This window comes from Gavia stellata, chromosome Z (assembly GCF_030936135.1).
Source record: "Gavia stellata isolate bGavSte3 chromosome Z, bGavSte3.hap2, whole genome shotgun sequence".
Classification (NCBI taxonomy): domain Eukaryota; kingdom Metazoa; phylum Chordata; class Aves; order Gaviiformes; family Gaviidae; genus Gavia; species Gavia stellata.
The window spans coordinates 26691925-26717971 of record NC_082637.1 but is presented as its reverse complement, the minus strand read 5'-3'; positions in this window follow the sequence as shown (position 1 = coordinate 26717971).

Below are 26047 nucleotides of genomic sequence, written 5' to 3'. Positions count from 1 at the left end.
AAATGAAGTATAACTGTTTCCTACAGTTACTGCAGGCAGCTAATTAGCAAGGAGAAAGAAGAGATATTTAAATTAAAAGCCAACATCCCAGCAGGAACAAAATAACTGTGAATTGACTGTGAATACACTTAAGATGCAGGTTAAGAGATGATTTCTAAACCATCTGAAAGAGCCAGATTCTGCAACAGCCTTTGAACAACAAACGTAGAGGAAAGAAACCTTCCTAGTTTTAAGTCAGAGGCTGATGACACAATGAAAGGAGTTGCACAGAATCTGACTGCCAGCAATAACAAGGGAACAAACTCCCTTACAAGGCCCTTCTCATCCAAAGATCTGTACATTTTTTAGAGTACATTAGCATACCGTCCAATTCCCTCCCAGAAAGCATGTATTTAATAGCTTAAAGCCACCCCAAACTCCATTGTTAAAACCAAGACACGCATTCTAAGTCCATTTAAAATACACTCAAAGTATTAAACATCAAAAATGCAGTTTCCCATTTGAGCTTTACCAGCTCCATACAGAACTACTGGCTGTATCGCATGCTTTTGATTATTAAAGGCAGCAGACAACTGCATTTATTAAAAGTCTTGATCATGCACAAGATATCTACATCGACTACATTCACAAAGTCATGTTTAAAGAACATGAAATACTTATCCATTTATGTCATTCTAGACAAAGGCTAAAAAACAAGACATGGGGGTATAAAGATGTTTATTTTGAATGTTACTATCTCTTTTTTTCTTTTGCAAAGTGTATAAACAAAGTAATATCCATGAAAGAAAGTTATTTTGAAACAAAACATGAAAATCTAAGGTCAAGCAGACCTCCCCAAAAGCAAAGAAAAGGAAGAAATTGGTCACTTCACAGAGCACAAGCAAAACAGCCTCAGGAAATCCATATGAAAGATTTTTTAAAAGAATACATAAACTCTGCTATAACCTTCACAGACCTCCCCAGCAGTCAAGCTAAGAGACAACACCTCTTTGGAACGTGACAAACATTTCTGAAAGTTTCTTCTTTCCTCTCCATCTCTCAAGACATTGTATCTTGCTATTAGCAATGAAGATTTTAATTGGCATTGGCCATTTGCTTGCTACCAGAATAAACATAATGATGAGCATGCAAAGTGAGAAGTTAAGCAACAGCCAACAAGGCAGTGAGATGGAGGACTCCCATTCCTACTTCTTGGAAGGCAGGAAAATGCATCACTACTAATCTCATGCCCCACTTCAGGTTTGGGGGGGGCGACTCTATTATTTTCCAGAGAAAAACTACCTGCAGCCGAGTCCACAGCCCTCTTAACGCTTCAATATAATACGATAAGGCTAATTTTAAAACTTCCAAGGGGAGTTGAAAGCTTCCAAGGTACCACTATAAACCCTGAAACAAGACATAATCTTGTCTGTTTCATCAAGTTTGTCAAAATTTAAGAAGCAACAAATTTGTTAGGTTCTTCCCCACACACACCTTTTTTTTGCAGGTTCAGGAAGGCAAATTATTTCCAGGCTACATTGCATCAAATAACTGAAAATAATCTTACACGTATAAGCTACACATTTTAACAACAGTTTCAATTCTGCAGCAACTGAAAATGCAGATTCCTACTATGAGGTACTATTTTTCAAGACTTCTCCTATAAGAGAGGGCCATCACACTGGGAACAATTATCAGTAGTCCTGTTTCCATCAGCTTTCTTATCAATTATATAGAAATTCATTCCAAGAACAAGAATCTGACAGTTCCTTAAGGCTTGGTGATTGTCCAGTGTACTGATTCAAAATCATAGTTCTGTAAAGTCTGAAGCTGTAAGTTCCAGAGTGCCTAAACACTAACCTTTTCTCCCCCAAAACTAGCTTTCTGAAGTAGTTGTATGGACTATCTTTTAAAGTGATTTTTCCTATGAAGGCTGAGGTTTAGAACACAATATGAGTAAGTTTTCTGACATAATTGCTTTCTTATGGTACTCCAGCAATTGCTCTTACAAGCAGAGCTGGCTGGTTTAAATCATTGCTTTTGAAAGCACATACATGATATGCAGCTACTTTACTTCTCAATATCCTTTACAGCATCAAAAGAGCTCTCAAATAAAGGAGGAAAATTACACATATATACACAATCTCTCTTTCATATTCATACACATAATATATCCCAGCTCCATTCAGGTGGTCCCCTAACGTTTTGGCTCTCCAGAAAGAGTTAAATACCTGAAACAGACCCTTTTCTTGTTCATTTATTAGTACTGTTTTCAAAGAATTTCAGAGAATGAAGCCTAGGAAAGATGCAAATTCTCCACTCCACGCTCAACTAACAAAGCATCCAGTCAGTTCCCACTGAGGTCCAGTTTGTTTTGTGTCCACATGTAAGTGATTAAGAGTACATTGTTTGAAACTTAATTCCACATCTGTTCTTCTGTGGGACTTGGAAAACAGATGAATTTTTCTGACAATTGTTTGCAGAGTGGATAATCACAAGCATGTGTAATAGTATCCCAAAGTGCAAGGGGAAAACACCATGAGTCTAAGAAGCTTTTTTTGCTGAATGTTTTTGTTTCTTTTCTAAGATTAAAAAAATAAGATGCTCTCAGATAAAAATTATTAATAAATGCTTGAGAAGTCATCCACTATAACTAAAAAGGCATAGCAAAATCCAGCTTTTCTTCCTGAAGGTCATAATTTCATGTTCCAGTAGTTGACCCAGACAGCCATGATCAATTTTATGGCATGTCAAGTAACTTTTAAAAATTATGCCGAAGTGGCAAAATCCCGCAGAACTACACCACAGAAAACACATGGTTTTGTTGTGGAGCTCTGCAGTTGTGAGAGAACATTCTAGGCTATGACAGTATGAGAGTCAGCATCTTTTGAATGGATCACACATTTAAGTGATAAGGATGCACTTGCTTTTGATCTCTATAACATACTGATAAGCACAGAAAGGAAGAATAGATAACAACTCTTCACTGTATTTGTTAATGCAAGTGCTGACAGCATCAAAGCATACTGGGGAACGTAAAGTTCAAGAAAGCACATTTTCCACGCAAGATGCAGTTATGCTGAGGAAATCTGCCAGTTTGCTGTGGATGCTAAATTCCACATTTGCTCAAGAAGTCAACAGGATCCGTTAATAATAAGAAATAAGTTAATGAAGGAAAGATCCACTGACAGCCACTGAACGCAAAAACTTTCTCCTTTGACCCAGTAAGTCCTCAAGATGCAGAGCAGTGGAGACTATGAAAGCATCAGTGTAAATTTGCTCTGTACTTTAGGCCACTGGCTATTATCAGATACTGAGTTAAATGAACCTCTGGTTAACTATTTTATTTATGGCCTTATGACATTACCTTAGACCTTTGTTTGACCTATACATATAATGAGTGCAAGAGTGACATTATCTACAGTAACTGTGAAAGAAATTCATAGGGAGGGCTCAGAGTAGATGAAAGGCACTTTTTTAATTTATTTTATTTTACTTAATTCTGAACCTGAAGTAACAATTAGTCATCTATGAGGACACATCAAAGAAAGGCCAAAATTTCAGTTCAGTCGAAACTGATGACTCAGTCCAAGAAACCAGATATTGCTGCCAACTCCTACAATCTTACTGTGAACTTCCCAATACTTGGCGTTTTCTTAAAACAGCAGATGCCAGAGATACGCGATTACCTCACATTGTAAGAGGTGTTTTCAAACTTTTCTCCACAGTCATTAGGACTAGAAACATGGATGACAACAGAAGCTCAACAAGGGGGAAAAAAAAAAAAAAACAAACCAAAACTAAAAACCCACACACCAAACCACTTTATTTGTAAAGTAACAAGAGTCATTATTTTCGGTTCCGTTTCCCCTCCACACTGGTACTGGCAACAGTGGAAACCAGGTTAAACCTGGGTAGCCCCATATGTGGCCAGTGCTGAAACACTGCGTCACCCCGGATGAAACAGATGAAGAACATGATTAAGAACCAGAGAGACTTCCTAGAGTGAAAAAAGGAGAAAATGTACAGAAGAAAACAAGTCCAAATAACAGAATGCTTATCATTTATGTAAAAATCAAGTTCAAATAACAGAATGCTTATAATTTATGTAAAAAGAAACTATACAGCTAAGGAAAAAAAAAATCTGCCTTCTACAGCAAAGGACACTGTTGGGTTTAAAAGTATTCTGCTCAGCAAAATTGCTTTCTGACATTACTTAATTAGGACTTCCATATAAAATGCATAGAATAACCAATTCCGTAAGTCAGAAGGCACAAAGACCCACTGCATAGGATAATTATATATTTCCAATTTCATTATGTAGCAAAGAATGTCACAAAGGGAAGATTTATAATGCAGAACAACTGACCTGATAGCATTGTGCTTTGGAAGAAATGATCCTATCTAATCTGAATTAAAGCCACTGAAACATTAAAAGGATAAGCAATATGGCTTGGCTAAGGATTAAAATACAACAAATACCCTTATTTATACATAAAAAGTAGGCAGGTTATGCAGACATGATTACCATACCCATCAACAAACTGTAAACAATAATGACTTTAAGTTATATTGTTTCATTTAAAATCATCTCATGTAAAGAATCACTGAAGGCTCCTTGCAGGTTAAGGAAAGATTAGACAAGTCATTAACTGTCTGCAGAGAAAGATCAGGTGAACGCACCAAATTCCCTCCTGCATGTCCAACCGTGCTGATGCCAGCATAGCACTGAAGCCAAGCGTCCATGCTGCCGAGTTATGCACCAGCCCCACACGAGTCTGCTGACTTCAAATGTTGAGAAATGTCCCAAGGAAGAGTCTTGGCTTTTCTTCCACGCGCTATGGGCACTGGAAGAGACGTACTTCTGGTTTTTTTTGCTTGAGTACGCTCTGCCAATACCATTTCCTAAAATACTATAGCATGCATATACACATATATACATATTTAAAAAAAAAAAAAAGAAGCAACACCGCCGTATTTATACCCAAAAGACTATAAAAATATATACTTTAAAGACTCCTATAGGTCTTTTTTCTGTTAGGCTAAACGAAATTCAATACACATAGGAGTCCCATGGGTCTCCTCCACTTTGTCTTTCTGTAATTGTACTAAAAGGCTTGTCTGGAGTCTTTCTCTCAAGGCATCTGGAGCTGACACTTCTCCTACTTATCCAGCTAAAGAAAGGTCCCATGCTTCTTCCCTGCCAATACCATGAAGAATTTAATGTATCAGCAGGGACTCGAAGCCTGAAACTCAATCCAGTATTTTCATAAAACGATTCACAGACTTGCACTGACTTCCTTGACTTAGGAGCAAAGGGTTTCTGTACAGCAATTTGGGGCTAGATTAATCCACTCACTTTTCCAGCAGTGGGGGAGGGAGGAAGAGCACCATAACATGAAGCCACCAAATTGATTTTAGCATACTAAGACAGAAAAGAAATCTCTATTAGAGTCCCTTCATACCTTCTTAAAATATCACAGCAGCTATTTAATGCCGCCTATGAAAGAAGGAGGGATGAACACCAAGGAACAGACAGCAAATTAAGGAAATAAAACGGGAACAAAGGAAAAAGAAGAGATTGTTTTTTACTTTACAGGAGAGAGGACACTGGGGTGGAACTTAATTTTACTCTATACCAATACTCTGGATAATGAGGAAAAAAAAAAATCAGGAAGAGGATTCGGATGAAAGGAGCATTCATGTGCAAAGCTGAACTGATTCCCCTTTTCATAACTAAACAAGACAGGTATTTAACACAGAAGGAAGTCCTGTTCTACCACATATACTGAGGAATTTGTCAAACACTGAACAACACTTCCACTTTTATTATACCATCCAGTAAAATAAGAATAACTAGCCTTGCTGATTCTAAGTTTGCCTTTTTGAGAATGGACTATTTTGTGCTTGCTATTATTCTGACTTTTAAAAATTGCTTGTTTGTGCAAAATGGCATCTTCAGTTTCTTTGAAACTCGAAATGTCCTCCATTAACACATCAGCCAAGCATGCAAGTGTGCAAAACATGAATTTTATTTAAATTAAAAAGCCTCATCCCAGCCTTTCTGAAACAAATTGGAAGTTTATAATGGGTTTTTTTTCTGGTTATATAACAGTTCAAAGCGAGAGAAGAAGATAGCTCTCAAAGATTAAAAGATGCAATAGAAGAATACAAAACAAGATTAAATAAAGGCTTTTCTTTTACTTCTCTAGTGCTTTTTTTAGCCACCAGAAATCAGACAGAACTGCTGTTCTTCTATATAGAGTCTTAAATAATATCAGGTCTTAAATATTCTTAAACTTGCTTTTAATTCCCAGGGCACCCACAACTAAGACCCTAAAATCTGTTTTCATCTTCCAACTTCTGAATCAACGTATCTCAGAGAGTTGTATTTATAAATTTCAGTCTTCAATTCATCAGAAATCTTTGATGTAAGCAAGAAACAGGTTATCAAGAGTAATCCAGAAGCACAGCAGACAATAAATTCATTATACGACAAAACCCTTGGTTTACATATAATCATACATTGAGGATGGGCATCAGAAATGTGGCCTGCGTATAACAGGAAGACAGTTTCCACTATCAGTAACAGGAAGTGTGTATCTTCACAAGTCATAGGAAGGATAGATTATTTCACAATCACCGAATGCCCAGTAATGATACTAATACACTAGAATAAACACTAAAGTTTCTGCAACTTTTTCCAATTTTCTGGAAACAAAGTTCATCCAACAAAGGCCGTTCAGGATTGTGTATGCAGGTACAGTCTTCCAGTTTCCACATATGGCAAGTCATCTAGAGGAAATCCTACTTTAAAAAATTAATCAGTTAACAGTACCTGTCCTTTCTTTGTCTTCTGAATACTGTATATTCTTGTTAAAAATACTTCACATGCTAGCAGTGGTTTTAGGGAGAGTATACTCATAAGTACACTGATGAAACATCCCTAATGATTAACTCAAAAATCTAACTGCACTAAAAAAAAGCCACAGAAACTAATATTAAATACTGTTAATTTCTGGGTGTATATTCCTCTCAGATATTAATGTGAATTGCTATCTCTTACATCAGGTTACAAGTCACAGTACATGTCTAGTTATCTCTGAAGCATGTTCTCAATTTTAAAAAGACTTCTAAAAGCCTATAGGTATATAACAAGAGTTCTTTTTTTTATTATTCCCACAGCCTAAACAGTTAGCTTTTAATGAAAAACAAACAGGCTTGGATGACAGCATACATCACTATTAAGCTTGGTTCTCAAACCTCTGTGCCTAACATAATGGCTTCCTGCAGAGGCAATCAAAAGCATCTTGGTCCCGAAACAATTTTTTTTTTAACTACTAGAATCAAAGATCAATTAAATAAATGCTACTTTATTTTCTCTAATCATCAACATTATTTTCTTCCTCAGTAAAATATAAAGTTTCCACTATCACACTACAATGAAGCTCAAAAAATATTTATATGTGGTTTTAAAAGCCTGTTCAGGGAAGCTTCTTCCCGGTCAGTTTGGTTGCCTCAATCATTCCTTTTGACAATATTAAGGATTACATGGACCAGCGATCAGGAACCTGTGAGGCTAGGGACGTAGTTTCACATAGCCTTTAGTCACACTTGGTGGGGTTTTTTTTACATTTTTATTGAGTAATATTAAGATGCATATCACATTTGGCTTGTTAAAATGTGTTGCCTACAATTATCAGCTAGCAAGAATGAAATTCAGAGGCAGCTGCTGCTATTGAACAAGGAAAATAGAAACCTCTTTCTGCATCTTCAAAAACGGAATCTCTGTGGAGTTTTTGGAAAATTTACGTTTATTTAAAACCAAAGTTGAATGTTAGGCTACAAAAAGTAGGTTCTTCATTTAAGTAAGTATTTATGACTTTCAGGTTTATCATAGCATTGCAGTCAAAACTCCTAGTAGTGAATTTCTTTTAGTTCATTTAAATCTTTAACTTACCTAATCTTATTAACAACCTACCACTGAACAATTAAATGATTAACACTCAAGAACCCTACTACTCAGAGACTGCCTGTTTTGGTCAAAGACTTTATTCCAGCACCAGGGTCTTACTGGTTGAAAGGCAAAGTCCTGGTTCTTGAGAACTTCAGAGTTTTGTTTAATGCCTTCTCACATTCAAAGAACTGAAGGCCAAGAAAAGAATCACAGAATCGCTTAGGTTGGAAAAGACCTGTAAGATCATCAAATCCAACCATCAGCCCAACACCACCATGCTCACTAAACCATGTCCCACAATGCCACATCCACATGTTTTTTGAACACCTCCAGTGATGGTGACTCCACCACTTCCCTGGGCAGCTTATTCCAGTGTTTTACCACTCTCTCAGTAAAGAAATTTCTCCTAATATCCAGCGTGAACCTCCCCTGGCACAACTTGAGGCCATTTCCTCTTGTCCTGTCGCTAGTCTCTTGGGAGAAGAGGCCAGCACCCACCTCTCTGCAACCTCCTTTCAGGTAATTGTAGAGAGCAATAAGAAACTGCTGAAAAGTGAAAAAAAAATGAACAGCCCAGTAGGCACTGTTTGAAGATGAAGGTAAAGTATATCCTCTGTAATCACTGAATGACACATTTAACCTGGAAGCTATTCTGGATCTTCACACCTGGACAGTGATCCAACTCTACACGGATAAGCCAAAGAGCTCCTCGATAGCCGTGGCTGGCTGGATGCGAAGGCAATAATGCCTTTCAGCCAGGTAAAATCTAAGCTGCAGTACTAAAGAGCCTGTGGCCAAACAATTCTTCACCTCTGCACCAACAGTCTGGCTACAGACAGCATTTTTTTTTTCCCTTTCAGCTTTATGAAAAACCTCCATTTCTTCAGGGATCTTGTCTCAGCCTGCTATACTGCGACTCCCATTTTTCTGCCTGTATGGAAGGACAAGTTTGTTCAAAACTTCTTTTAAACATTAACTACGGACTAATATTTTTCAATTTGTGGCACAGATGATCTAAAGTGGAAACGTCCTAAGTTAGTATTTGGACAAATTATTAAAAAACTAAAATGGGAAGGAAAAAAATAGTGGAGGTGGAAGAAGACACTTTAATTACTCATAAAGGTAAAAAGGAGCAACAATCCTTCTCTTTAATTCACCATTTTGTGAACGCCTGTATGAAACAAATTGAATTATTTTGTCTAGATTATAAAACAAAAATCCTTGTTATAAAACTCAGCACAAAATGATAATTATGCTTAAAGCTTTCAGCAGAAAAACAAAACAACTTTGAGATTTGCACAGGAAAGCTGTGAGGCCAACCATGAGGCCAAAATACATTATGAAGATTCATACAAAACAGAAACAAAGCAAATGAATGAACGAAAAAGCTTTCATGGAAACTTTCTATACCATATTTATGCAGCAATCAAGTATGACTTTAAGCCACCAGTAACATAAACAATAAACAGTAGGAACTGATATTTAAGGCCTAAGCATAAGAAAACATTAAATTCCTATCAGTGCTTTTGAATATAGTAGAATACAGTTCTCTTTCCTAACAAGGCTATGAGCAGTAAAGAGATGAAAAACACTCCTTAAAAGAGGAAGGAAGAAAAAACCAAAACCTGTAGTCCCTTATAGTTTACATTACTTATTGTATTTATAGGTTGTGTAAATTACTACCACTCAAAGCAAAGCATTAATTCCTAAGGGAAAGCATGAAGGGCACACTTCCTTTGCTTAAGTGTTTTGGGTAAGTAATATGTTTACATTGCCCCAAACAGCTTTTAAGTTCAATAATTCTACCCCCTTTTGCAAAACAAACACATTCCTGTATTCAGTCAAAAGGTATCTGTAAATTAAGAGCATTTTCCTGGTTCAACACAATGTTAATGGGATTTCCATTTGTTTCCTGCTTGATTTTTAAGGAAGGGTTTTTCTGATAAATGCATCTTTGTTATTTCTGAGTATTACCCCCCCAAAATAAATTAAGGAGTTACGTTTGCCAGACCCTCATCCACGTGAGTGACAGCAGCTCTACTGACAGACCTCCACGCCACAAAATCCATCTGGCTGAGATGTTCTGATGTGCATATAGTTTATTTTATCGGTTATGCAGTTTAACCTCACACCTAGTGTTTTCATTTCCTTTCTTTGTGAACTGACAGACACACAAACTATACCACAGCCACCAAAACCAATCACAACGGGCCACCACAGCAATTTCAAAAGTATGCTTTGCCCTAAGGTACTAGGCTAGCAAAGTAAAACAGAGTTTTAAAACAGAGTACTTGCAGCTAATGCATACCCTTTCAGGGACACACACATACCAGGTTAAATTAGTGATACTAGGTCAGCTTGCAGCTATTTCCTGTCCCCCATCACCCCCCAATACAAATACAAAAAACAATTGTTTAAATCAAGATGAGATACACAGAGAGGTTTGTAACTGTTCACTGTTTAAGGCCATAAGAACAGTCTCTGGAACAGAGATGAGATCTCCACACTCTTCTCCTTGAGCGCAATGAGCTAAATAATGAGGTCATGGCCAACCTCCCTTTCCCCACCGCACAAAGAGGGCTCCATTCCCAGCTGTGCAGTGGCACAGCTTCAGTGGGACCAGAGAGGGTGGCCCCATGCAGGGCTCCAGCTCCAGCCCCCCTGGCCAGGAGAGGTGGGACAATTTGAACCACCTTGCAGTGAGGACAGAAACTCACCTCCACAGCCAAGGGCTCTAATGATTTGGTTACCACACAGATGGGGAGCAGAACAGCATCTTAATACTCCAGTAAGAGTATAGTCATTTATCTGCAGGAAAGGGCTCCAGTCCAGGCCCTCCTCCTGAGCAAGAGAAGTATGAAACATTCATGGGGGGCAGCTTTCTTCCCCTGAACATCGTTACCATGGTCCATTTGCTCCTCAAGGAGATACAGTAGCTGAAACACACCTATGCAGCTTCATCCAGCATTTTAACATCTTTACTCCCTGAAGCAAGGAAGAGACATACAGATCTACATTTTTTAAATTTGCTTTAAAAATAATATCAACACTTTCTATTTCACAGCAATACTGAAGCCCATGCAGACAGCTTGCTGCCTCTGGTTCCCCCCATAGTTTAATGTACCTGAGGACCAGATCAAGAAATCTCTGCATAACCAAATGCCCCGCTTGCCTGTCACTGCTTGCTTTTTGGAAGCTTTCCTTTCGCCTTGCAACCAGCCTCCTTCAGCCATGTTTGGCCCCTCAGCTACAACATCTCTGCTCCCTCCAACAGTTGTTCTCTCTCCCCATGCTAGCAACTATCCCTCCATGACCCATCCCACCACGTTTTTTAAAGGGCTGTACCAATGGCTCTCTTTGTTCCCTTTCCTGTGGAAATTAAAATTTCTTGAAACTTTATGCTTCCAAATAGCAGCTAAGGAAAATGGTTTCATCTAGTGTGCAGTTCTTCCTCAGCTCTCCCTACTGGGACCCACTGGATTCAACAACTCATCTATTCACAAACAGATGGGCTAGCTCATCCACCTCAGTCCCCTTGCAGAATCAACATGCAGGAAGGGGATGTAAAAATAGTTAGATGGATACAAAGAGCTTACAAAACCATACAAGTTTTCTAATAGAATCTTTAAACTGTGCAAAGACAAATTCCCCAAATCATTCCTATGTAAGCATTATAGACCAATTTAAAATCTTTACTTAAATTTATTCAACAGCTTAATGGTTTCAAGATTACAACAAAAAGAGGGATGATACTTCTTGCTCTTTTTACTTTCATAGAGTAGTTTTAACCCCTGTTCAAAAAACAAAGGGTTTGGCTAAAGCACACTTTTTCTAGAGTATTATTTTTAGCTTGCTTAACGCTGAAGGAATCTACTACAAGCTCTCCACGCCATGGAACAACGTTCCCACCAGTCTCTCTGTTACAAATTAATGAAAAGCTGGCTGCTCATTCTCCGCCTAAAGGCATCTACCATGCATCATAAACTTCAGTTACGGGCACTGAGGAGCAGATCAGGGTACAACCTCACCCAAATGGTCCAAAGGAAGCTCTCTGCTTCACATTCATTGCAGCAGGATGATCTCTTGAGCCTTCTACACAATTAATTCTCATGTCCTCTCCACGCCTCTCAATACCAGAGTTCTCCAAAAGCATCACATATTCAGAAAAAATTGAGTTCTCTCATCCTCTTTAAAGCACAGTATGCAGAACAATTGCATGTATTTTTAACAGCCACACTCCACCACTGAAATGTAATGTTGAGTTTGAAGGAAAGAACAAGAATCAAGTATTTGCAAAATTGCATCAAAAAGACTCAGTGGTGATCTTTGAATTAAAAGCCCTGCTCTAAACAAAACTTATAAAGCATTTTAGCTGTGTACTTTGGAACAATGCCTAGAAACAAGGCTACAACGAACCCGCCACCCAAACCACTGCTCTTTGACTGGTGTTTATCAACAGCAAAGCAAATATAAAATTATAATATGAAATCACTTGGCTACAAAAGAAAAAAAAAAAATCACTAAAGCCACAATGAAAATGTTACATATTCTAAGTAATTTTTAAAAAGTGCTAAACACTGGTTTAGTTCAACTATTCCTGCTTGTGTCAGTGGGAATAACTTTAAGCTATTACTGGCTACTATAGAAAAACTTAATTTTGAAACACTAAAAATATTTAAGTACAGTTTTAATACTAGACTATATTTGATCTATTGGTCTTATAAATCTTGCCAGTCAGAATTCTCTAAAGGGACATTTTACAATTTAAAATAGGGAAGAGCTAAGGGATTGTAATAATCTAACTTAAATATAGTGTGAGTTATTAGACAATAGTACAAGCGATTTATTTTTGAAAACATGTTTTAAGTCATCATTTATGATCACTGGGCTAGAAAGCATTAGCCTACCTGCCAAAAACTGTGGTTTGCTTTTGACTTCCGTAACTCAAAACAACATTGACAAACGTGCAGAGGAAAGACCCATAAAATATTTTCCCTTAAGTTTGGTATTTCATAGCAGGCTACATATTGGCTCCACCTTTCACCTGCCAACCTGGTCTTTATTTTGCTCTCCAGCACAGTCCTTCCTTTCCCCAGTTCAAGTTCTTCTAGGTGTGCAGCTCCAGGTAACACTAGTAGATGATTACATGGTCTAGCACAAACTTGCAAATCCTAGCATAGAGTTGCAAACTGCACATACATAGTATCCTCCATGAAACCTAGCAAGAAGTAAGGACACACAAGTCATCCATCCGATCCTTCTCACCACTAAAGCTCCTAATACAATATATGAAGACATTACACAAAACAAAGAGAGATATTTCATGAACTTCTGGAGGAGTGAAGTCTGAATTATTTTAATTAATATTTATAGTGTTTGTCTGCTAATGGAAAACTTGCATCTGAAATAAACCCTTATACGGTAAAGAATTCCTCAGCTATGGAAAACTAATTAAAGCAAGTAGTTCCATAAGCTCTGCTGCTAATGAAGCTTATTTTTGTCAGATTTGTGCTTCGTGGTTGATCAAGACTTCTGACAGGATGTTTTACAGTCCCTCCTCCAACTGGCCACTTATTTTTGTAAAATAGAGGTACCTTGTTAGCTTTGAGAAGTCTGCCTTTCTGTTGCTGGCTGAAATAAATTGACTGAACAAAAAAATTACATAGAGAAAGAAGCACCTACAGATCCCAGTCCAGAAACCTAACAGCTAGGGGAGGACACCACCTCATAACAAGGCTGCACAAAAGACACTTGCTGGCAGGAATGGCTATGTGCTATGCAAGCTCCTAACCCCCTAATATCACAGAATGATGTAGTTTCCTCCTAATACAGAAGTGAACAATTGAACAGGACTCGGACATTTTCTTTGCCACAGGGACCATGTCCCACCAGCCTCTCTGCTGAACTTCCTACCACCACCCACCACCCCGTGCTCAACATGCTCGTGTTTAGCAGCGCAGTGCCCAGCCCTTCCCACTACTCCCTGCTCCCTAACCCTCTGCACTGCATAGCACTACTTTATGTCCCAAACCTACCACAACTCTATACCCGTACTGTCCTTTCCGCTACTGTATGCCAAATATACCCTCACTCCTTTGTGCAAGGCCATAAAGGCGCAGCAGAGACAGAAGGGGAGTAACAGAGCATTTGATAAAACCATAAACAGGCACATATGGTTGGCTGATGAGCAAAGGGACAGGCACACCCGGACTGCCAGGGCACTTGGAGAGAATCTGCTTACAGGCTCAACAGATTGGGTCGCGGTTCAGATCCAATTCATGATCAGGTAATTGGATTATTTTCTTTAGAACCAAAACCAAGTGTTTGTTATTTTAAATTCTAATGTAATTTTGTTCCTCTTTAACTGAAATTTTACGTAACATCTTGTTTCTCAGCCTTGTCAGCTGTTCATCAACATGTTTCTCAAACAAAGTAAGACGTTACAATAAGATCGCCTTAATTATCCTCAAATTTTTATATAAAAATGAGAAAACATAAAAATAGAGCTATTACAAGTGCTTTTAGCAAAAAAAATGCCTGTGGAAATACCTTTCATCGAATAACAACAGCCACCATTAATGACTATGCACAGCATACAAAGGGAGGAACTTCAGTAATACACTGCTTGTATCATCATTTTCAGAAGTACAATCTGGTTCCTCCTTAATTTATACATGTGATCTAACCCATAATATATGAACACAGGCATTAACTGGTGTTCACAGAACCTTGGTTAAATATAAATAAAATAATAAAATGAAATAAAAAAATTCAGTGCATTGGCCACCAAGCTTTCAGTGTTGTGAGAGTGACTCTTCCATCAGAACACTGTCAAACCTTCCAAGACCAAAATGACTGGAAGTCTTCAGCAAAGAAGAAAAATCACCAAGAAGAGCACAGAGGCTGGCAGAATGACTGATGTGTGGAAAAGTCAACAAGGAACCATTTCTCACAACAAAAAACAGTGGGCAGCTCACTAAATGGTAAATCTGTAACAACTGAGGAAATGCTTTTTCTTCACAATGTATACTGGAGTTACAGAATCATTGCAGCAAGACCTTGGACACACATAAAGCACAAATGGACTCAAAAAAGAACTAAATTCTTGAATGACAGACCCACTGCTGGTTATTTAAAACACAAATGCTTGGGTGCAACTTTCAGCTAAGGAGATCCCTAAACCACTAATTAAGGGACCTAACCATGGGAAAGAATCACTATATATACTTCATGCATTTCTTACATTTTTCTCCCCAAGCATCTTTACTAGCTGCCTTTGGAGAGAGTATGGAACTAAATGGACACTTGGCCTGACCAGAAGATGGCTATTCTCCTGTTCTCATGAAATACCGGAAGACATGCCAAATACCAGATGAAGGCAGACAAACCAGCAGGCACAAAATGTACGCAGACATTACACTCTTATTCCCTTCCCACTTCACAAACAGCATTAATCACCATTTCTGCAAACAGCATGATATAATGTAAGACACAACAGATTTGGACAAAGTAATGTATAATTATGGTGAGAAACAAAAATTACAAATGAGAGAAATTATTTTTACCTCTCTCATATGTGTGATTTCATTCACTACTGGGAAACAAGCCATGATCCACATCCAACTTTCAAACAGGAAAACAAATCAGGTACAACCAGATTTAAAAGCCGAGGCTGTATTCTACGAAGAGGTTAAATGTTGGTCCACTTTTAGAAAGTTTTTCTAATTCAGTGGAAATCAAGACTGGACAGGTGGACCCAGTATCTGAGGAATGTCCCAGCGCAGTACATAGACGCTGCCCAGTATAAGGAGTGAGAAGTCATTTAGGCCAAGATTTCTGTTCCCTTCCTGTCTTAAACATTACTTTTCTTTTGGTTAACTATCAAATTTCCATCAAGATCTGCAGTTGCTTCAGATTTATCTGGAACTCTGTAAACTGACCAATCAAATCCAGCTGCACAGAAATGGGGTGGTTTAGGGAGGTGTTTCGGGGGTTTGTTTGGGTTTTTTTAAGTGTTACGGTACTTATTGCATAAGTGATAATGCAAGAAGAATTAGGTACAAAGGAATTTTTCACAACTTTTTCTAATAATGAGGGTGATATTAAATCTTACATCCTTTCTATGGGGAAAACAACAAACCAACCAAAATTTAGTTTTGTCATCACCTGTTTGTCATTAAATAGGATTTGGTTCTTTTGGACAGAATTTTCTGCCCAAATTCTATTCACTACTATGCTCAATAGCCATCAGGAATTACAATAATATTTCAGCCTGGAAAACTAGCTTGACTCGGATGCCTGTAGCAACTAAGATTCCCTGATCCCCAGTTAAGCGACATGCAAGAACCTGTTCCTTCTAGTAAACCAAAACAAAGTCAAGAGAACAACCGTTTTGGCACAACTACTTTAGTAACTAAGGAGAGTTAAGGGGAAACAAAACTTACAGATTGGTCCAAATGGATGAGAATGCCTCTGTCTTCTTTAGAGTTAATTCTGTTCCCATGATTACTAGTACCTTCCTGTTGGTTCTGCTCACAAGCAAGTCCACTGAAGAAATATACCACCTTACTGCTCTCTGGTGTAAGGTTTTCCACATGAATGCTCATTTCTGTGGAGCTACACCTTGTTTAAAGAGCCAGTTAGTTTCTCTTAACTCAAGTTGTTCCCATACTAGTAAAACTATAGCAGGAGCTAGAAGAGACTTCAAAAGGTCATCTTACCTAATTCTTACTATGAGATACAAGAAAGTATAGTTAGATCCTCCTTGAGACTTTTTTGTGTCTAACCTGTTTCTGGAAACTTCTAATCTCAAAAGCTATTCCACAACATCTTTAATCATCTATTTCAGTGCCTAACTATACACACAAACTAATTACTGAGAATAAGTAGGGGGCTAAATCACATGATATATGCAGGGTATTAGGCAGCTGCCACATAAACTTGCATACCTAAGACAGTTCTTATTTTTCTATTGTCCATCCCAAGTCATACTACTTTTTTTCTTCTCTCCCCTAATGGAAGACAGTATCTCCTATAAAGCTTTTCACTTCCCATGAGATGTCTCTCCCACAACCCTTGTTTTTTTCCTATGAAACAAAACAAAGTCACTTCCTTCAAAATTTTCTTGCAGGTCATATTATCAAAGCACTTTATTACAGCTGCTGTATACAGTCATCTACCTGAGACCTTACAGGGCTAAGCAGAGAGTAACAGCTATGTCCCCTTACATGTAACGTTCCTTGTTCATACATCTCAGATGGTATTTGTGCTTTGACTATATACCCCAGGTTTTCGTTGGCTAGGCTACTTTAGCTTTTTATTCCTCTTTCAACACACACGCAAAACATAGCAAGTTGTGCTCACCTTTTGGAATTTCAACTCATTGTGTTTGTACTGTCTCTCCAAATTGTCAAAACAACTGCTTTTCAACCAACCTTTTTCCCTTGTGGGAACCCCTTTAAATTTTCCAGTGGAGGCATAGGACCCTGTGTAGTGAATTTAGGCCTACTGATAGTAAGCTTGCTTTTGTTAGTTACCCTTCATGACTCCTTATAAGCAACCAGTGGATTCACAGGGTCTGCAGACCACAGCTTGAAAGTCATTCACCACTCTGAACTCATCTTGAATTTCAACATGCTAATGCAACATCCCAGCTTGTTGCTGTCCACAAATACATCCTCTGTATTCTACTAGCCAATTGACTAATAAAAATACAGAACAAAAACAAACAGAAGATACACCGGACCTATCTGAAATGCCCTCTCAGTTGTCAGTGAGCCATAACGACACTTAGAGACCTTTTCTCAACCACTTGTGGGTTCACTTTACAACGATTCCATGTGGAGTTCCCCAGCCATTTTCTATGAATGATGTGTGAGACAGAGTCAAGAATATCACATGCAGTCACTGCATAAGAAAAATAAAGTCAAGATACCTCATGCATCTACCGCTCATCTTTTATCTACTAGGCTAGCTATACTGCCAAGGCAGGAAATCAAAATTGTCTGACACAGTGTGGTCTTGATAAATCTATACTGGTTGCTTATCAATTTTATTATCCCAGAAGTGCTTGTAAAGCAACTGTTTAATAACTTGTTAAAAAAAAATGTGTGGGGATTAAGGTTTCATTGACTGGCTTATAATTCCTTTCCTTTTCAAGATTTTATTGACTGGCTTACAATTCCCTTCATTTTCCCCAGCACCTTTAAAAAAAAATACAGATATAAAGAAAGAAGTAGGGAGTCTAGTTTTACATTTGCCCTTCCCCAGTCCTCTGAATAATCTCCTCCTGTTCTCCCAAAGACTCTCTGAAGAGTCAGACTAAAGAGTCCCTGACAAAGAGAAGGATAATGCCAAATTTTTGGTTTAGCAACATCCCCATTCTTACCTGAGCACAGTAAGCTATTCTAATCAGTGAAAGAGCAAGAGAAGTTAATCACACAGGGGCTTAAATAGTATGCTGACGTCTCTGAAGAGGACAGAGAGGAAAATGATGAGAAGTGGACTTTACTAAGGGTGACTCCTGACCATCTAGATAAAAAAAATTCACTAGTTTGCTGCCTGAGGGGATACCAGTGGTTCAAATGTTTTTTTTTTTTAAATACAGATAGCAGGAAAAAAATAGCCTAAGCCACTAACCTTATTGCTTACCTTCAAAAGCCTGTTGAGGGGCAAAAAAAACAGACTGGTTCAACAGATGTTTAACAACGCACTTCTGAACAACTTAACTTAGTAAACCCCTTTGGCCAGATTTGGTAAGCAGGGGCCTGCTCAGGTATTGCTTTCAGCTGCACTGCTGGGAAAGCACAAGAAGCCGGTGTCTCCATCGTTCTGGTCTGAGGCACTCCTTACTGCTACAGCAGGAGGCTATTGTGCTAATGGAAATCCCCTGTTAGCTCTCAATTGCAGTCAGCACTGCTTCTTTCCTGCCAAGTTTTCCCAAAATGTGAGTGCCTAAGACGGCCTGTAGTTAAGAAATTCTCCATGAGACTGGGAGGCAGCTCACCCTGTCAGGGACAGGAGAGAAACAAGCCATTCTGACAGCCTGCCAGGACACAGAGAACGCAGCAAGAATAGCAAGAAGGCAATCTTTTTTTCTGTACCTGCCTTGAAGTAAACGGAAATGTCAGGTTACCTAGAAGATAGGCTGAATACTGGATTCAGCACATGAAGAAGATATTACTCCACTAATATGTGTGTTATGCACTAATCAGTTAAAGCAGCCTGACGGTATTGCCAGAAACAACCCTATCATATGTGCACTAATTTAAATATTGGTCACACTAACCCATTTAGCCTTCAAGGCACGTCAAAAGGTGCTTCTCTTTTTTTTTTTTAAATAGAAAAAGAATTAAAAATAAGGAAGTTTTTAAAGAGAAAGAAAACCAAGAGGAAGAGACAGCGATCAAAATCTGTGTCCCCAGTTTGCTCAACACAGATAATTTCTAGCATTTATGTACTCTGTTTCTGTTCTCCATCAATGCTAGCTGCCACTACAGGTGCTGAGTTAGGTTAACACATGCGCTGTAGCTTCAAACCTACCTGTAGACCAGAAAGTATAATAGCAGAGTCACTCCCTTTACCAGTACCCATTCATCAGTAAAATATCCATACTTACTCTTTTAGCCTGATCGGCGTGGGGCCTGTGATTATTACTTGTGCAGAGTTACTGCACAATTTCAGTTTGCTGTGTTCAATGCACATATGGGACTCAAGCAAGTGGAAGGCCTCACATCTTCTGTATGCTGGCAATACAGTGATGTATCTCATCAGACAGTAGAGTGCTGGAGCCATTAAAAGACTTACCCAAAACCCAGTTAGAAGAACTGAACACTAGCATACTAGAGAGAACCACAGTAACATAGATGGATGAAGGAGGACTGGATCAGCACATTTCTTATCCCTTACTCCTGACAAATGTCCACATTTCATTAATTAAATTCAGAATTTGAAATGTTTTTTGCCAGCAGTAACTATTTATACCTTATCGTTCAACAAAGACTTAGCTGAAATCAACCATGCCTTGACCAAGACTTCTTAAAGTCGATTCAGAAATGCAGCTGGCAACAGTTCTTGATCCACATTGGCAAACATCAATTTAGGTAAGCAGGAATCCTTCCACTGGGATATGGATCAAAATTTTACTGAACAGCATCAAGTTTATAATACCTATACTAGACTTCAAATACACTGCACTGAATTGAACAAACTTTTTTTGATTTATAAAGTTATGTATTAGCAGAAAGATATCACTTCACAGAACATGGCAGTTGAAGGAATTAGATTGGACAGTCTCTTCCTAGTTTAAGAAAAAGACAGACATACTGACTGGCTGACTCTGACTGATCCATTGTTCAGGAGCGATGTGCTTCCACTGATACGTCACCGTTTGTCCAGGTGCATCCATGTAATAGATACACTTCACACTGCCTCATGTTGTTCCTTCAACTATACTGTATAGAACTAAAGGTAACACAGGGATGAGCTGTAAGACACCTGTCTAAAGCACAGCATGAGAAAAGGCAAGCCAAATATTTAACTAAATTAATAGCCATCTTTCTAGTAATTTAAAAATATGCACCTACTATTCACATGACAACAAAACATCCCAGAAAAGAAAAATGGTGCCTTGACCCACAGCCTATTCCATGTTTTCCCCTTGTACAATATATAGCTCTTCATTATGTATTTGTTTGTACAGGACTTAAATAAACACTTTGTTTAAACAGATCCTTCAGTCTAGAAGGATGGTTTATAGCTCCCAGTTTAAACAATTAAAAAAAGTGGTGTATACTGGACTAACAGATTGCCTTAGCAGACCTTAACAATTCAGAGGAAACATCACAGAAGCAAAAATGCTGGTGTTTGAACTAAACAATGGCAAACTGAAGAGTAAGCATCAGCATCTAGTTTTACTTCGTTACAGTGATCCCAGTGAACTCAGTGAAACTTTTCCTATAAATGTCCCAAAACCAGTGCTAATTCCTTTGGCTTTTTTAATGCTAGGATCATTAAGTTCAAGACAAAAACACATTTATATGAGCTGAATAGAGACGAATGTTTTTAATAAGATTTTGTCAGACAAACTCTGTTTTCAGATTCATAAAATATATTACCCCTATTAACATACATTTATGCTACATATGAAGTAAAGCAAACCCATGTAATTAGAAAACTAATTAACATGTTTCTAATGACATGTTAATTCATGTCATTAGAAAACAAAACATGCATTTCTGAATTACACACCTTCCCTTCCCAAAATCTCAATACATTCAGTCTCTTCCATCATTGTTTTTTTCAGGATCCCAAGTTTTAGTACTGGTTGTCTATGTGAGTACTCTAGAATAGTATAACTTGTTTTAGCTAAGGCAAAGGAAACCATGTACATACATATGCAGTGAGTATGTTACATCTTTACAAAAATAAACCAAAAGCTGATAGCTCCCCTTCAGAAAAATAACCTATTTGTGTTCAAAAAGAAGAAACGAATATACTTTTGATGATTTCACAATACAGCCTGGCACCATATGTTTAATTTGTGGTGGTTTTTTTCTATTTTTATTTTTCTTCCCTCTTCAAGGACTAGAGCAAGCTCTATTATGCATGGATTCAGAAAGTAAAAGTCAGACAAAAGTTGCAGATCTCTCAGGATAGACACGTCCATCTGTCATTTCACAGCAGGAGAACAATAGCAGCTTCAATATAGACATAACAAGCTCACACAATCCTTGCACAGCCAGACAGAAAATCTGCCTTAGCTGATAGCTAGCTGCCTTTGAAACTCCAGACAGATGTTCCTGTGTAACACCAGGATCAATTGCTGCTTTCTTGTTTCTGTATTTTCAAATTCCTCATTTGTTCATAGCAACCAAAATAGTCAGTTTACCGCTTGTAATCTCTACAGAGCTTTGGGAAAATCAGATTTCAGAAGCAAAAGAACTCAAGACATGGAAGCATAGAGTACACTATTCTTTAATCCGCAATTTTTCTACTCTTGGGGCCTATTTTACAAGTAGGTGATCCATAAAGCTTGCCAAAGACTGTGTTTGTATTCGTATAATGATTTTCTAGAGCTATGCTCAGCAGCCTCCAACGATCTTCTCCATAAATCTGTTTAACAGACAGCATACTGCATTGCTTCTCTACTGTTGAAAAAAATCAATTTTGATTTTTTAAATGATTTATTTTGTATCTGTAGATCTTGAAAACAAAAATTCTAGACAGAAAAAGAATTATTTGTAAAATAGCCTAATTTAGTCTTTAAGTGGCTAAGCAGAAAAATTGGCAAAGCAATGGCTGCAGTTCAAGTAAAAGAAAGTGTTACTGATAACACTCAACCAATTTACATGTCTAAAAATAATCTCACCAGGCCCATTTGTAAAACTTTTGTTTCAGTAGTATATGTTTGGGGTTTTTTTCCTGACAATGAGTCTCACTGGGTTTTTACAGCGAATTTGCAACACTAGCTCCTTCACAGCTCCCACATTTTCCAGACATAAATAAACGGCTTCTTTTAAACAACAAGATCGTGCCAGTGTCCTGTGCCCTACTGTAAAGTTTGCCTCGTTGAGAATCGTAATGCTTCTGAAACAAGTTTGACTGCTAGTAACTGAGGGCACACTGAAAATGTATGCCTTGGAGTACCTTCAGAAGTCGATGTTGGGATTTAAAGCTAAGCAAACCCCAAATTAAGCCAAAGAATCTCAAACATAACATAAACCTACAAGATGAAGGCTGACACGTTACCCTGCAAAAATCTCACCAGTTTTTGTTCAGGAACACTATCATCTGCATTTCCTCTTTTCAAGGACCACAAAGACAGAGAATAGTGACGATCCAGGAAAGGAAAGCAAATAAAGAAGCTTGGGAAGGAGCAAGAATAAAATGCTCAAAAGGCGAAAATGGAAGGAAAGTATATGCATATTACTCATAGAAAGCATATGCATATTACTCATAGAAAGCATGCTTTATACAACATTTGAATTCCAAGTTTTCACTTCAAAAATTTATCTGTGCCTCTCAAATATTTCTGGAAGTTTTCCAGTTGCTGGATGTAAAGTTCTCCGTAGCAAAATCCTCCCCCTTTTTGAAACTATAAAGCAAACTCATTTTGACATCCCGCAAAGATGTAGTTCAATCCCACCTAACTAGCAAAGGCAATTAATCATACATTAACTCTTAGTCCTTTAAAGTTTGCTGGGTAGGAACAGCATATAAAACTTGAATAAAGAACACCTCAAATCCCATGCAGAGTATGTGTGTCAGAGCCAGGGAAAAAAAGGCAAAGAAAAATCTTTTAGAGGGGCTTTTAGTTTGATTTTGGACGGCAGGGCTTGTTTGCTTTCTCATCTGTGTTGAAGCCTGGAATAGCCTGAAGCCATGGATAGCACAGATTCAGCAGGAGTAAGAATACAGCTGGAAAAGTCCAAAGGTAACAGCGAATCGAATTCCTCACCATTAAGCAACAGAACACGAGTTAAACCTGCAACAAAGGAAAATTAAATCTGAAATACCTGCTTTTCACGTGTATCCAAATCTGTTAATACAGTTGGTCACTTTCCTTGTACATCAACTGCTCTTTTGTGAAGCCATATCATACTATGTAAGCCCTGTATTTTCCAGTAAGAGATGCTTTCCTAAAAAGCAGAATATTTTAAGCATCCTTCAATTAATTTCTCACTCTGCAAAACAGGCTATGTTCTACCTAGTATCAAATTCAAACTCTAAAAGGTCAATTTCCACTTTGTAGAAAGATTAACTAAACTGACTTAGTTGATGCAAAATTACCCTTTAAAGAAAATAAAGTTTCAGGTAAACATTACAGTTCTCCATCTTTCCTTACATCAAGGTCCACAGATCCAATAGAATGGGACCTCTGCCTCCAGAAAGCAGAGCAGAGAAACAGTCTTCTGGTGTGGACACTAAACGAGCATCACCCGCCTTCATCTGCTTTTTTCCCCTCCGCTTTTCTCCCTTTCCTGTGCTCCCTCAGAAATTAAATACATCGGTAATATCTGCAGTAAATGAGGACCAAGACTGGAAAAGAAAAGTGCACAATACTAAACTATCACTTGACAGACAATTAGATCCTTACTCAAGTTGTACAACTGTTCAGGACAGAAAGTTCCTGAAGGACTCAATAATGGTATTAAAGTGAAGGAGAACAGTTTTCAAATTAATACAAGAGAGTGAATGGCCATGACAGTTACAAGGAATGGTTTCATGATTTAGAAACATTTCTTTTTCCTAGGGAAGTTCTCAAATTCAAACAAAATCTCCCAGTGGAGATGCAGCGGATCTCAAGATACAGCAAGACATTTTAATACAGTGTTCGGAGAAATGAAGTCACAATCTATGAACTGCAGGGCTGGAATAAAATTTGTACCTTAAGGAACCATTTAATGCTGGGATCCTTGCAAAAAGCACTTTTCCTGCATGTGTTAATATCATCAGTATAATATCATCATACTTTTGCCCAAAACTCTCATAAAAAGTGATTAAGGTTATGCTTCACATGTTTAATATGGTATTTAACTGCTGGACTTTACATAAACCAGTACAACACTTGTTGACGTCTTTCTGGAGCCTAGCTCAGCAAGGTACCACATCATCCAAACACTCCTTTTAAATCCACACGCAACCCAGATGGAGGCCTGCTATTCGCCAGGAAACTCCCTCTGCCAAGGTGCATTTACAAAGCCTCCATGTTTTGTTAAACAAACCAAGGAGCAAAAAGTTCTCCAGTCAGAAATGTAGAAAAACAGCATCAGGGCCACTCTCTCAGTCCTATCTTTTGTTCTATTACAGGTGACCACTGAAATGATGAGTAAAACGAAAAAAATCTTATTCAAGTACAGCCTTAAAAAAAAAAAAAAGGCAAAAACCCCCCACCAGTTCCCACTGTGTCCTAACACAGTGGCTGGCAGAACAGGATTATCATTAGCAGTTTCCAGATGCAGAGACTGATCACAAACTCATTGGCAGGACTCATGATGCGCTATGTACTTCCACCTGGCTGCAAGAGCCACTCTGCCTGCCAACACCATCACAGAAGCGCTGGTCCATCTTCCTCCATGTAAACACATGAAGCGTGTGGACAGTTCACGGAGCAACGGGAAACTTTCATTCCCCTGGCACAGGGGAACTGATCTGCCGGTCAGGAATAACTGCAGCTTTCGTAAGAAGTATTGACATACTCACCAGCACGTGCCTGCTCTTCGCATAGGCAGGAGCAGTGTGACATCTCAGTGACAAGTAAATGGAGCAGACCCTCAAATGCCCTTCGCCTGAACAGAATCAGGAAGATCCCTTCAAACAGAAGTTGCTCTCTACCACCAGCAGATGCGGAAGTGGATGATCCCAACAGCAGATAAGAACGTGGAAGGGAGACATCCACAGTCAGCAGATAAGTAACTCAACCACTGAGTATGTCTCTGCACAAGACAGCAAATATTTTTGATAGGTCTCAGGAGGAGCTAGGCTTTGTTTCTGTGATATCGCTTACTCCTCACCGTCGACAACTGCATCTTCCACTGATGTTTTTCTAGGGCATAGCCTCATGCCTGGAAACGCTCATCTTAGTGCGGCCAGTGCCACATCTCCCAGTCACTCCTCAATCCAGAGTACTACGCACGAGGGGCCGCAGCACCATGGCTCTCCTTGTTGCATAAAGCTCTACTTTGATTTCCAAGAACAGACCAGCTTATTTTCCTTGTTCCAAAACTAACATTACTGCTACTGTAAACCTGGAAATAGAGATACCCAGGGGAGAATCAAGCAGTAACAACAGAAATTGAGAAAACAAAATGGCTTCCTTCCGTCTGCGAAACATAACCACTGGGGAGGGTAAAGGGGGAGTGCTTTGAACAGGAATCTCCGCATTAAGAATTTATTTAGATGTGCCAGACAGACAGTGTCCTGCTGTGCTTGTCCTCAATTATCTGGAAGTAGAAATAAGATGGGGAGCAGATTGCAAAGCTTTGATCTGAAGTGGAGCAAGGCTGGTTTCATATCAGTCATGTCATGGCCTTTACAGGCAGCCAAGGCCGAGATCTGTTACTAAAACTCTCATACATCTTACAGTCTCCTGTATCCACTGACCTCCTTTGA